Raw genomic sequence first — 10782 nt, 5'->3', positions numbered from 1 at the left:
GCTAAAGATGGAAGGAAAGAGCCAGATAAGAGAACAATTACGAAGCAGCAATGATCAGAAAATCATATTTAATTTTAGAGAAGTTCAAATCCGATCTTCACTGTTCAAAATGAATTCAAGATGTTTTAAAGCATCTGTCCAAATTTTAGCTCAATCCGATGGCTAGATCTCCGGATATGAATTTTTCAAAATTTTTGCTCGCTGGAAAAAAGTCGTGCTCGATCCTGCAAACTCGTGCGCCCTAGCACGCCTACAAGAAAGTGCAAAACATTAAGTTGGATATTTTTGCGTGCTTGATCCTACCAACTCACAGGATCGAGCGCACCGACTTTTTCGAGAAATCCTTTTAAGTTAGGAAACTTATTTCTTTAGGACTCTAGTCATATTTAAGGGTTTTGATCTCGTTTTTTGAGGGGATTATAAATATTCTGGACGGCTGAACACGCAAGAAAACATCTGGCGGATAAGTTTTATCTTTCTTATTCTTAGATTTTAATTCTTCTAGTTTTTATTCTTGGTTGAGGAAGACGAATCCTTGAATTTATTTATCTTGTGAGATTCAGATTTTCATTGTTTAATTCAATTTGAGTATTAAGAGTTGTTTTGGTTTATTTCATGCTTGTGTGTTTGATTATTAGATTGATCACCAGATAATTCTTTCGTACAATCTACCGCTAAATTAGAATTCAAATCCATAATTGTTTGAATCATCTAATTTGTGAAGAAACTGCGTTTAATATTTTCTATTGTTGAATTTTTTAAATCATAGGAACAACAATTTACTAGGCTAAATAAATCCGTTGGTGCATGTGTTGTCTAGATTCATCAGTTTCACTTATTTGAATGTTACCTTAGATTTAAATCTAGATCACTGGTATTTGGGTTAATTTATTGGTAAGGGTTAATCTAGAACGCTGGTGTCTAATTAACTAAGATTAAGGTGGAACATGAATTAAATTTCCAATGATGAATATTCAATGATAATTAAATATTTTTAGATAATCGATGATCGAGTGAATAATTTCAAGGTTGTAGTCGACCGATACCAAGACTTGTTTTTAATTGATTTCTCTAGTTTAATTTAATTCTTGCATAGTAGTTAATAGAATCCAAAAACCCCCTTTTTAATTATTTTCAGTATTTTTAAGAACACAAATAAATTTCACTTTTCTCGTGGGAACGATCCTTACTCTCGCTACTACATGTTTATTTAGTTAATCTGAGTTGGGTTAATTTGGGCGCGACACGAATAAGCGCTAACCAGGATGATTGTATTATATGATTAGAATCGAGGTCCTCACATTAAGTGGTATCAGAGCGATAAGATTCTTGGAATGAAATGAAGTGAGTGAGCGGGGTAGATCGAGTCTGCTTGATTTATTTTCTTTCGCATGTGATTGATTGATTTGTTTAAATACATGAATTACATGCGAGCATGCGTTACTGATTTCAAACTATCTGTTTACATGATTATGTGAATTGATTTTTTTTAAAGCATGCATTATATGAATGAGTATCAGAACTGAATTCGAGATAAAATTTGAATACTCATGCGATTACATGAGTATGATGATTAGAGGATGATCGAAACTAAGTTGATAATTTTGATATTCCGAGAATTGCGCTTATGTGAATATTTGAGATAATTGTGAAGTTGATATGGTTGAGATAGCTAGCAAATCATATTTGATTTTAGTGAAAGACTGCTTGCTCCAAAAGATTGAGATTATGATAAGAAGTTGAGGTTTATTAATTGTTGAGCAGGATTAGATTACAGGTGAGATTTTATTTATGATATTCTGAATTGTTATATCTTTGTCATTATCAACTATATCTCCCTGTTGAGCAAAGGATTGTATGCTCTCGAAACTGAGAATCAGTAATGATGAGAGATCTAGAACATGATTTTATGAAGTCTATTTTGATTGATTAATGAATTCGTATGATATTTTGGGTTGTCTACATGAGATTTAATGCAAGATTTTGTTTAAGATAGATAAAGAAAAGTCAGATCAAGATTTGATGAGCTTGGCTACTGATGTCATGAGGTTGACATAATAAAGATGAGGTCTGTTCCTGAGGAGACTGAATTAAAAACCCCTTGAAGATTTTTGGCTGAACTTGATCGAGGTAAGAATTGATATTTATTTTTTAGCAATGATTGAATTGATTTGTGTCAGATGAACCTCAATACAGAACAGAGATAAGACATTGATATTAAGAATTTCAGAAAACTTCAGAATGAGATCCGATTTGATCAACGATTGTAATGAATTGGTAAGAATTCTCGAGGTAAGAATTTTATTGATCATGACTTATTGACGGGAAGAATGTGGTGTATGTTTTGAGAGAGTATTGTACAATACTCTGAGATCAAAACTAGATGTTTTAAAAACACCCATTATAAATAGATGATTCGATTTATAAGAAATGATAAGCTTGAATTGTGTGTGATATCAAGAGATTGAGTAGAAGTGAATTGAGATCGGCATATGAATGAACAGATTGTATCTGATTACTTGGATCTAAGATGATTAGATTTGGATAATAGCTTGAATTATCGGGAATTGATCTTAGTATGCGATACTTTAGAAAGATGTTAGTTAATTTTCAAAATGTCAACACTCATGTGCTAAACTTTTGGGATAAGTAAGATTGATAGAATATTTTGAGAATTGGATTAGGTCCCAATCGACGATATCGAGATTTTATTGATGTATCCAATATTGTTCTTTTAAGAATGATGTTTTTATCGGGTCTTAAGAGACCTTGTACGAATTTTTAGTATTGAATTGGTTCGATGAGTCATTGTGATTGATATTTTGGATAGTTATGAATTTGAGAATTTCCAAGGAAAAGTATTTTTTTTTTCCAATAGAATAAGAGGATGGTATTAGTGCTTTTAGGATAATACCGAAATCAGTTACAGTTGAGCCTTCCCTCGATTAATCTGAAAATACTTGAATCTTATTGTAGTTATGCATCTTTGAATTGCATAACATTGAATTCGATGAATATAACCTTTTGGTATCGATTGTTCTTCGAGCATGAATTCGGAAATTAATATTTTTTTTTTGACATTTGAATTCTAATTTTGGACATTGATATTGATTCGGGTGAATTTCGTGTAACGCCCAGAAATTCGTCACGTAAATCCGCATGCATAACTAGGAGCTTTAATAATTTTAAAATAATGTGAAAATGTGTTAAATTGTTTTTATGAGTTAGTATGTGAATTATGTGATTTATTTGCATGTTTTAAATATTGTTTCGGTATTTAAATCTGTATGATGTGATTTATGAATTTATTTGACTAAATCATTTGATGATCGCGTAGGCGGGACCGTGGACGAACGAGATGTTAGTTTTTCATCCAAAATATTTTATGAGATTTTTAAGAGCCTTAAAATATTATTTTAAGGTAATATTTTAAGAAAATTATGGTATTTATATATATGTATATTTAGATGTCCGTTTTTACCCAAAATAAGTCATTTTAATGACTTTTATTAAGCTTTAAAAATCCCATTAATTATAATTTCGGGATTTACTTAGTTTTAGAAAATTAGAATGTATTTTAAATTTTAAAATTTGAGTATTTAATTATCCTAATTATCTATTAATTATTTAACCTAGATTATCCTAAATATTATACCCTAAATCCCTCCCAAACCCACGCCTCACCTCTTAGCCGCCTCCATCACCCTCTTCTCTACCATTTTCACGTTCCATCAGAGTTTTCCCAGCCCCATAGACTATCTTTGAAAGTTTTTGGATTATTTAAAAGATTCGTTCGTTCCGGCGAGCCCGATACGCGTCGTTTATGTCGTTTCATCTAAATAATTATCAAGGCACATCTCGAATCCATTATTGAACACCATTTTGATCATATTACATTGTTTCTAAGCTGAATTTTCAGATTATGCATGTGTTTGTGGTTTTGAATGAAGTTCTTCTCATGTTCATGCAAATTCACGTTTTATGGTGCATATCCACGTTTTCTGCATAGCTGCTAATCTAAGGTTGTTCGAGGGGCTGACCAACGGGTTGAGGTCTGAGTTAGGTTCCATAGGGTCGTGTTTTGATGATGGTCCAGTGGCTTTAGTCGTTGGTTTGGGCTAGGATCGAGCTGGTCGTAGTTTTGGTCGTAGATTGAGCAGTCTGCGTGTGACGGCTCGTTCTCGGAGTGTTAACTATCTCAATTTACTGTGAAATAAGCTTTATCCATTAAGGAACAGTTTCGGGTCTTTTTCCCTTTGTTATTCATGGATTTGTCACACAAATCATGGGAGCCAAAAGTCATGTGAATCTGGGGTGCTTTCTATTAAAACCAAACCTATGTAAAAAAAATGTACGTACTTTTCAACTCATTAAAAGCTTACTTACACATAGTGGTGTGGATTTGATTTGGTAAAGAATATGAAATGATTACATATATAATTATATGAAGAGATTTCATGTAATGTGTGTTTAGGTGGATTGGACACCAGAGCTTCACAGAAGATTTGTTCAAGCAGTGGAGCAGCTTGGCGTGGATAAGGTTGTTCCTTCGAGGATTTTGGAGCTTATGGGTATCGATTGTCTCACTTGCCACAACATTTCCAACCACCTTCAAGTATGCATATTCATGATATATATATACCTCGGGTTCGAGCAAGAAGAAAACCCGGGTAGTATTCTGGATTAATTCATCAGGTCAAGTGGTTCGTGTATCATGAGGTAAAAATTGTTCAGAGTGGAGAAATGTAATTCACCCGTGTTATTATATTATTCTATTTTTGAGCAAGAAGAGAACTCAGGTAATGTTCTGTATTTAAATTTAATGCATGTCCTGGAAACATGAGTTTCTTTAATTTATTTGGTCTTCATTTCTCCTGTTTGTGACATATTTCAGGTTATCATTTATTTCGAAGAAAACGGGGGGTTAAAAGCACTTAGGTTATGGCCTTTCTAGGTACTTTCATGTTTTGTGTTTGGCTAGTTTTGGATCTGGTGTACCTGATTTTCATTAGGTTTATTTCCTTTTTTTTTTCTTTTTTTTTCTATTTGAAGGTTTATTTCCTTTTTGTTTCATAAGGTACACAAGAAATGTGTAAAAATAAATATACTTCCGAAGAGTTGAAATTGGCCACCTGCCTGGTTTGTTCAAAGAAATTGAAAGATAGTATGACCATTGAAAGTGGTATGGAATTTGAATCTTATTGGATGAAGCATAATAAATCATCGGCCTTAGCAGATCATGAGATCCATTTTGCAACAACTTTCTTGCCTTGGTCTCGTAGAATTCACATCACCAAGGGATTTCATGAATTTCTTTAATTAGTGTCAAAAAATCATTTAGTTGAATTTGTGTTTTTCTTTAAAGAATTTGTCAAGGATAGCGTGGTGTCAAACTAGATAGTCTATAAATTGAAGAATGCCTGGCCCATTTAGTTGAATTAGTTCTCTTGCTTAGTTTTCTGTATCATGAAAGTTTGAACATTTGAGTAGCTGATCTTGAGTAATGTCTTTCAAAGCTATTGTTGTTGGGACCTTTGACACTTGTGAGGGGAATGGGTGGTACCAAAGGGTCCTCGAAAGAACCTAATGTTTGGATTGCCTCTAGTTTATCTGTCAAAAGATACTCTGCTAGTAAGCTATATGATTCAAAATATTTGTGATTCATGATGACCATAGTCTGTGACTACAAACATTTAGTTCTATTATTGTAAAAGGGTCAAGATCTCCTCCTTGACTTCTATGAGATTCAAATTGGTACAATGCTGCTAGGAGGGACTGTTGGGATCAACGATTGATTTGCTTACACATTGATTGAAAGTAGTTCTAGATTATTGTATTGACTCTATTATTTAAGTTGTGTTGTTACTGTACTATCTGCTAATATACTAATCTTTTTGTGTGTTTTATTATGTTCCCCATTGTTGAAAGTTATAATGAGACGATAGATAATTGATTTAGCATTGTCAAGTGTTTTCTCAAATATATGTTGAGTATGTGTTGGATCAATAAAAGCTGGTGGCTACAATCACGAAGCTTGAATAAGCATCTAAACTACAAGTTTCAAGAGATTTTAAGCTATGATTGGTATTAACGTGCTCTGCATTTTCCTTTGCACTAATCTACTTGATCTAATTTTTAATATTGCTTTTGCCTTCCCTCATTAGAGGCTCACCAAGCTGCATTATTAAATTTTTATTAAAAGCTTTGAATTATTTAAATTTTTGTTCTAACTAATGAAGTGGACTATTTACATGGAAGTATAGTGTTTTTCCTTGTGCCTTATGCTATATTTACCATGACATTTAGTTGTGTTGATCAGAAGAGCAGTGATTTAGGTCTAAGAAGCTTCCAAAGAGAATACTTACAGACTGTTTGTGCTGTTAATGAGGTAAGTATGTGTTTAAATGGATCTTTTGATAATTCCAATCGCTTACTGATAATTTCATAATTCTTAGTTTATTTGATAATTTCAATCGCTTAGTGATAATTTCATCATTTGTAGTTCATGTTCTTTTACTGATAAATATGTGTTTAAGTTTATTTTTCATTTTAATCTATTCATATTTGTTTTATGTTTGTTTTTATATTTAATAATTTACAGTATGGAGATACAAATTAAAAGAAAAGAGATTGTTGCGGCTTTTATGAAAGTTCGGGATGCTAACATGTGCTGAAGTGAGGAATCAAAGTTTTAAATAAAAAGAAAAGAGATTGTTTGTTTTGAATAATTTTTGTTATATTTGAATGATTTATAATATTGAAATATTGTATATTATATTTAATTTTCAAAAATTTTGAATATTGAGTGATTTATAATATAAAAAATTTGTGAATTTAAACGTTGTCTTAGGTGTTTTAAGCGTTGTATTTGAAAACCACAACGCTTTTAAAAACGTTGTGAAAAAGCGTTGTAAATGATCGTGTTGTAAAAAGTCTGCTCAAAGACAAAGCATAAAAAGCGTTTTCGTTGCTAAAAAAGACAACGCAGAAAAAGCGTTGTCTTTTTCAAATATCACAACGCTTTTTATGCGTTGTCTTTGACCGCGGTCTTTTACAACACTGGCTACGACAACGCTTTTTCATGACAATAACAATGCGGAAAAAGCGTTTTCGTTTGCCGTTTTTCTTGTAGTGTACTCTAACGGTTTTACCCATATGTGCATCTATAAAGTGAGTCGGTCGAGGTGCACAATGTGTGCTGGTGTGTGGTCTGGATCTTACAGTGTGATGTTTGAACTTTTGATCTTTGTTATCCAGTCTATATCGTTTTTGAACAGGCATGCAATTGAAGTACGTACTGGTTTTGGGTCACCCGATGATTCCTGTACTTGGATTGAGTTGGTTCAAACCTCGACTTCCTGAACTTAGATTGGTTTCCCTTTCTTTGTTCATTCAATCTAGATTTGTTCCATGTCTCTCTTTTCCTTGGATTCTGAGGCTCCACATATCCCAGTCCTTTATGCTTACCTTTGTTCTCATATCAACTTGATTGTCCATCATAGATCTTAGGTTCAGCATGTTCATATATCGTACTAGATCTGTAGTGACCCTTACCCGGATCACCTACTAAACAGAACTTAGGCATGCAATTAACTTAATAAAACAGATATCAGAATAAAACTACGGAAACCAATAACATTATACAATCCCAAGAAAAGGAATCTGTAATTATCCAATATTATACAACCAAATCGAATAGTTGTATAAACCCAAACAACAGTAATAAAGCCTAGACGAAGCTCCAGCTGGCCAACCACTGACTAGCCCCTCCTGGATCCACCCTCCTCGTCCAATCGCAAACCTGCCCCATGGAATAGGGTGTCCAGAAAATACAGAGTACGAGACGTGAGCATAAAACGCTCAGTGCGAGAGTATGAGTATACATGCATGCAAAGTGAACTCCCTATAGACTCGAGGTCAAGGATCAGATAACAGAGACAGACCGGGCCCTGGTATGTAGCACGCTGTGCCGTCGCTTCAGGAGGTGGCTCCCATACCGAGATAACTGTGGATACGCCGGACCCAAATCGATGGAAGTCCATCCACTAACAGGATAGGGTACAACCCTACTACAGACATCTCGAAGGAGATACAGCAAGATGCAAATGAATGCAGCATAATATCATGGCATATAAATCATGAAGTCACATAATACATGCATACTCAGTCAGGATATCTCGAACAGTACTTTCGTACCTCAAATACCAGGTAGGCACTACCAGCTCTAAGTCCAAGCCTAAAGTCCGCCTACACAGCGAAATGATACCACTATCATTACAGTGCTCTAAAAGCCTTAACTAAGCTATTGCATACTCCTAAATATTTATAGGAAGCAAAAACTATACCTTCGTCCGTCGTTAGCCCTTTGATGTCGATGCCTCCAGAACTTGGGCACAACTCCGCTACGACTATCGAACGCCTCTCCGACCTCCGGACCAAGCCTAAGAAGACTAGAACAGCTCGAATATGACTAGAAATAGAGAGGAAATCCGGAATTGGCAAGGAGAAATGAAGTCTCGGCCTTCTATTTATAGACAACGATCGGAGCCTCCGATCCTCGATCGGAACGTCCGAACCTGGATCGGAACGTCCGATCCTGCCATCGGAGCTTTCGAAGATCCTGATCTGCCACGTGTCAAAATATCACTTGTTGACTCCGGATAGGGGTGATCGGAGCCTCCGGTCCTGATCGGAGCTTCCGATCCCGCCACACGTCATGGATGACGTAATATCATCGGTGCCTCCGATCCTGATCGGAGCTTCCGATCCCGATCGGAGCTTCCGATCGTCCCTTCGGAGCTTCCGATCCGTCCAATCCCCAATTTATTTAATTAGCATTAATCCTTTAATTACTCAATTAGGGTTCGGGCTACTACATTCTCCCCCACTTAAGATATTTCGTCCTCGAAATCAGATCTTAAGTACCGAATGCAAAATACAGAAATCAGAAACATTCTTTTATTCAAATCAAACGTTTACAGAGTTTGAAACTGAATACAACTTAAAGAATGAAATCAAAACAACTCAGGATGGTCTTTACGCATCTTGTCCTCAAGCTCCCAAGTAGCTTCCTCAGTGCCTCGGCGCTGCCACTGAACTAAAACCAAAGGAATGACTTTGTTCCGTAAAACCTTATCCTTAAAATCAAGGATACGAGTAGGTTTCTCAACATAAGTCAAATCCTTGTCTACCTGAACCTCAGACATCTGCAGAATATGAGATTCATCCGCCACATACCGTCGCAACAGAGATACGTGGAACACGTCGTGAATACTGGATAGATGCGGTGGCAAAGCTAGTCGATAAGCCAAATCGTCAATGCTCTCTAAGATCTCAAACGGACCGATAAATCTGGGAGACAACTTGCCCTTAAGGCCAAATCTGAGAATCTTGCGGAAAGGTGACACTCTCAGAAACACTTTCTCCCCGACCTCGAACTGCAAAGGCCTACGCTTGATATTAGCATAACTGGCCTGACGATCCTGTGCGGTCTTAATCCGTTTCTTGATTTGATCAACAATATCTATCGCCTGCTGGATAAACTCCGGTCCCTCAGCCTGTCTCTCCCCCACTTCTTCCCAGAAGAGTGGAGTACGACAACGTCGCCCATACAACGCCTCAAAAGGTGCCATCCCAATACTAGTGTGATAGCTGTTGTTGTAAGCGAACTCGATCAACGGCAAATGATCCTGCCAGGCTGAACCAAAATCCATGACGCACGCTCTAAGCATATCCTCTAACGTACGGATAGTGCGCTCTGACTGACCATCAGTCTCCGGATGATAGGCTGTACTCAAACTGAGAGTAGTACCCATCGCACGCTGAACACTCCCCCAGAATCTAGAAGTAAACCTGGGGTCCCGATCGCTGACAATGCTCACAGGCACTCCATGAAGTCGGACGATCTCCTGAATGTACATCCGTGCCATGCGATCCACAGAGTACTCTCGGCTATAGGCAATGAAATGCGCTGACTTGGTGAGTCGGTCCACCACAACCCAGATAGCATCACAGTTCTTCGGGGATACCGGCAAATGGGTCACAAAGTCCATAGTGATAAACTCCCATTTCCATTCAGGAATAGGCAGACTGTGAAGCAATCCTCCAGGTCGTCGGTGCTCTGCCTTGACCTGTTGACACACCAAACATCTCGAAACAAACTGATAAACACTGCGTTTTCATTCCCTTCCACCAGAAACGAGTACGTAGATCCTTGTACATCTTGTTGCTCCCAGGATGAATACTCAACTTAGTGCGATGTGCCTGAGATAAAATCTCCTCTCGCAACTCTTCATCCTGTGGAATCACAAGCCTACCAGACAAACACAGAAAGCCATCTGACTGATAATGAAATCCAGACGAGCTACCCTCGTTAGCTAGACGAGCTAAACGCTGGGTCTTCGAATCAGACATCTGAGCATCTCGGATCCGCGAGTACAAAGCTGGCTCAGATAATATCGCAAACATCTGGATACTCTGCATACCTTTCTTATGCTTGAAGGTATAACCTGAAGTACAACAGTCACTGATCGCACTAGACATCGAACAAGTCTGAAGTGCGGATAGTCGCACCTTGCGACTCAAAGCATCAGCGGTGAGATTAGCAGCTCCCGGATGGTACTTAATCTCGCAATCATAGTCCTTAAGCAAATCCATCCAACGTCTCTGTCTCATGTTCAACTCCTCCTGAGTGAACAAATACTTGAGACTCTTATGGTCGGTGAAGATCTCAAATTTCTCGCCATACAGATAATGACGCCAGATCTTCAAAGCGAACACAAT

This window comes from Henckelia pumila, chromosome 3, assembly GCF_033568475.1.
Source record: "Henckelia pumila isolate YLH828 chromosome 3, ASM3356847v2, whole genome shotgun sequence".
In the NCBI taxonomy this organism is placed as follows: domain Eukaryota; kingdom Viridiplantae; phylum Streptophyta; class Magnoliopsida; order Lamiales; family Gesneriaceae; genus Henckelia; species Henckelia pumila.
This window is presented reverse-complemented; position numbering follows the sequence as displayed.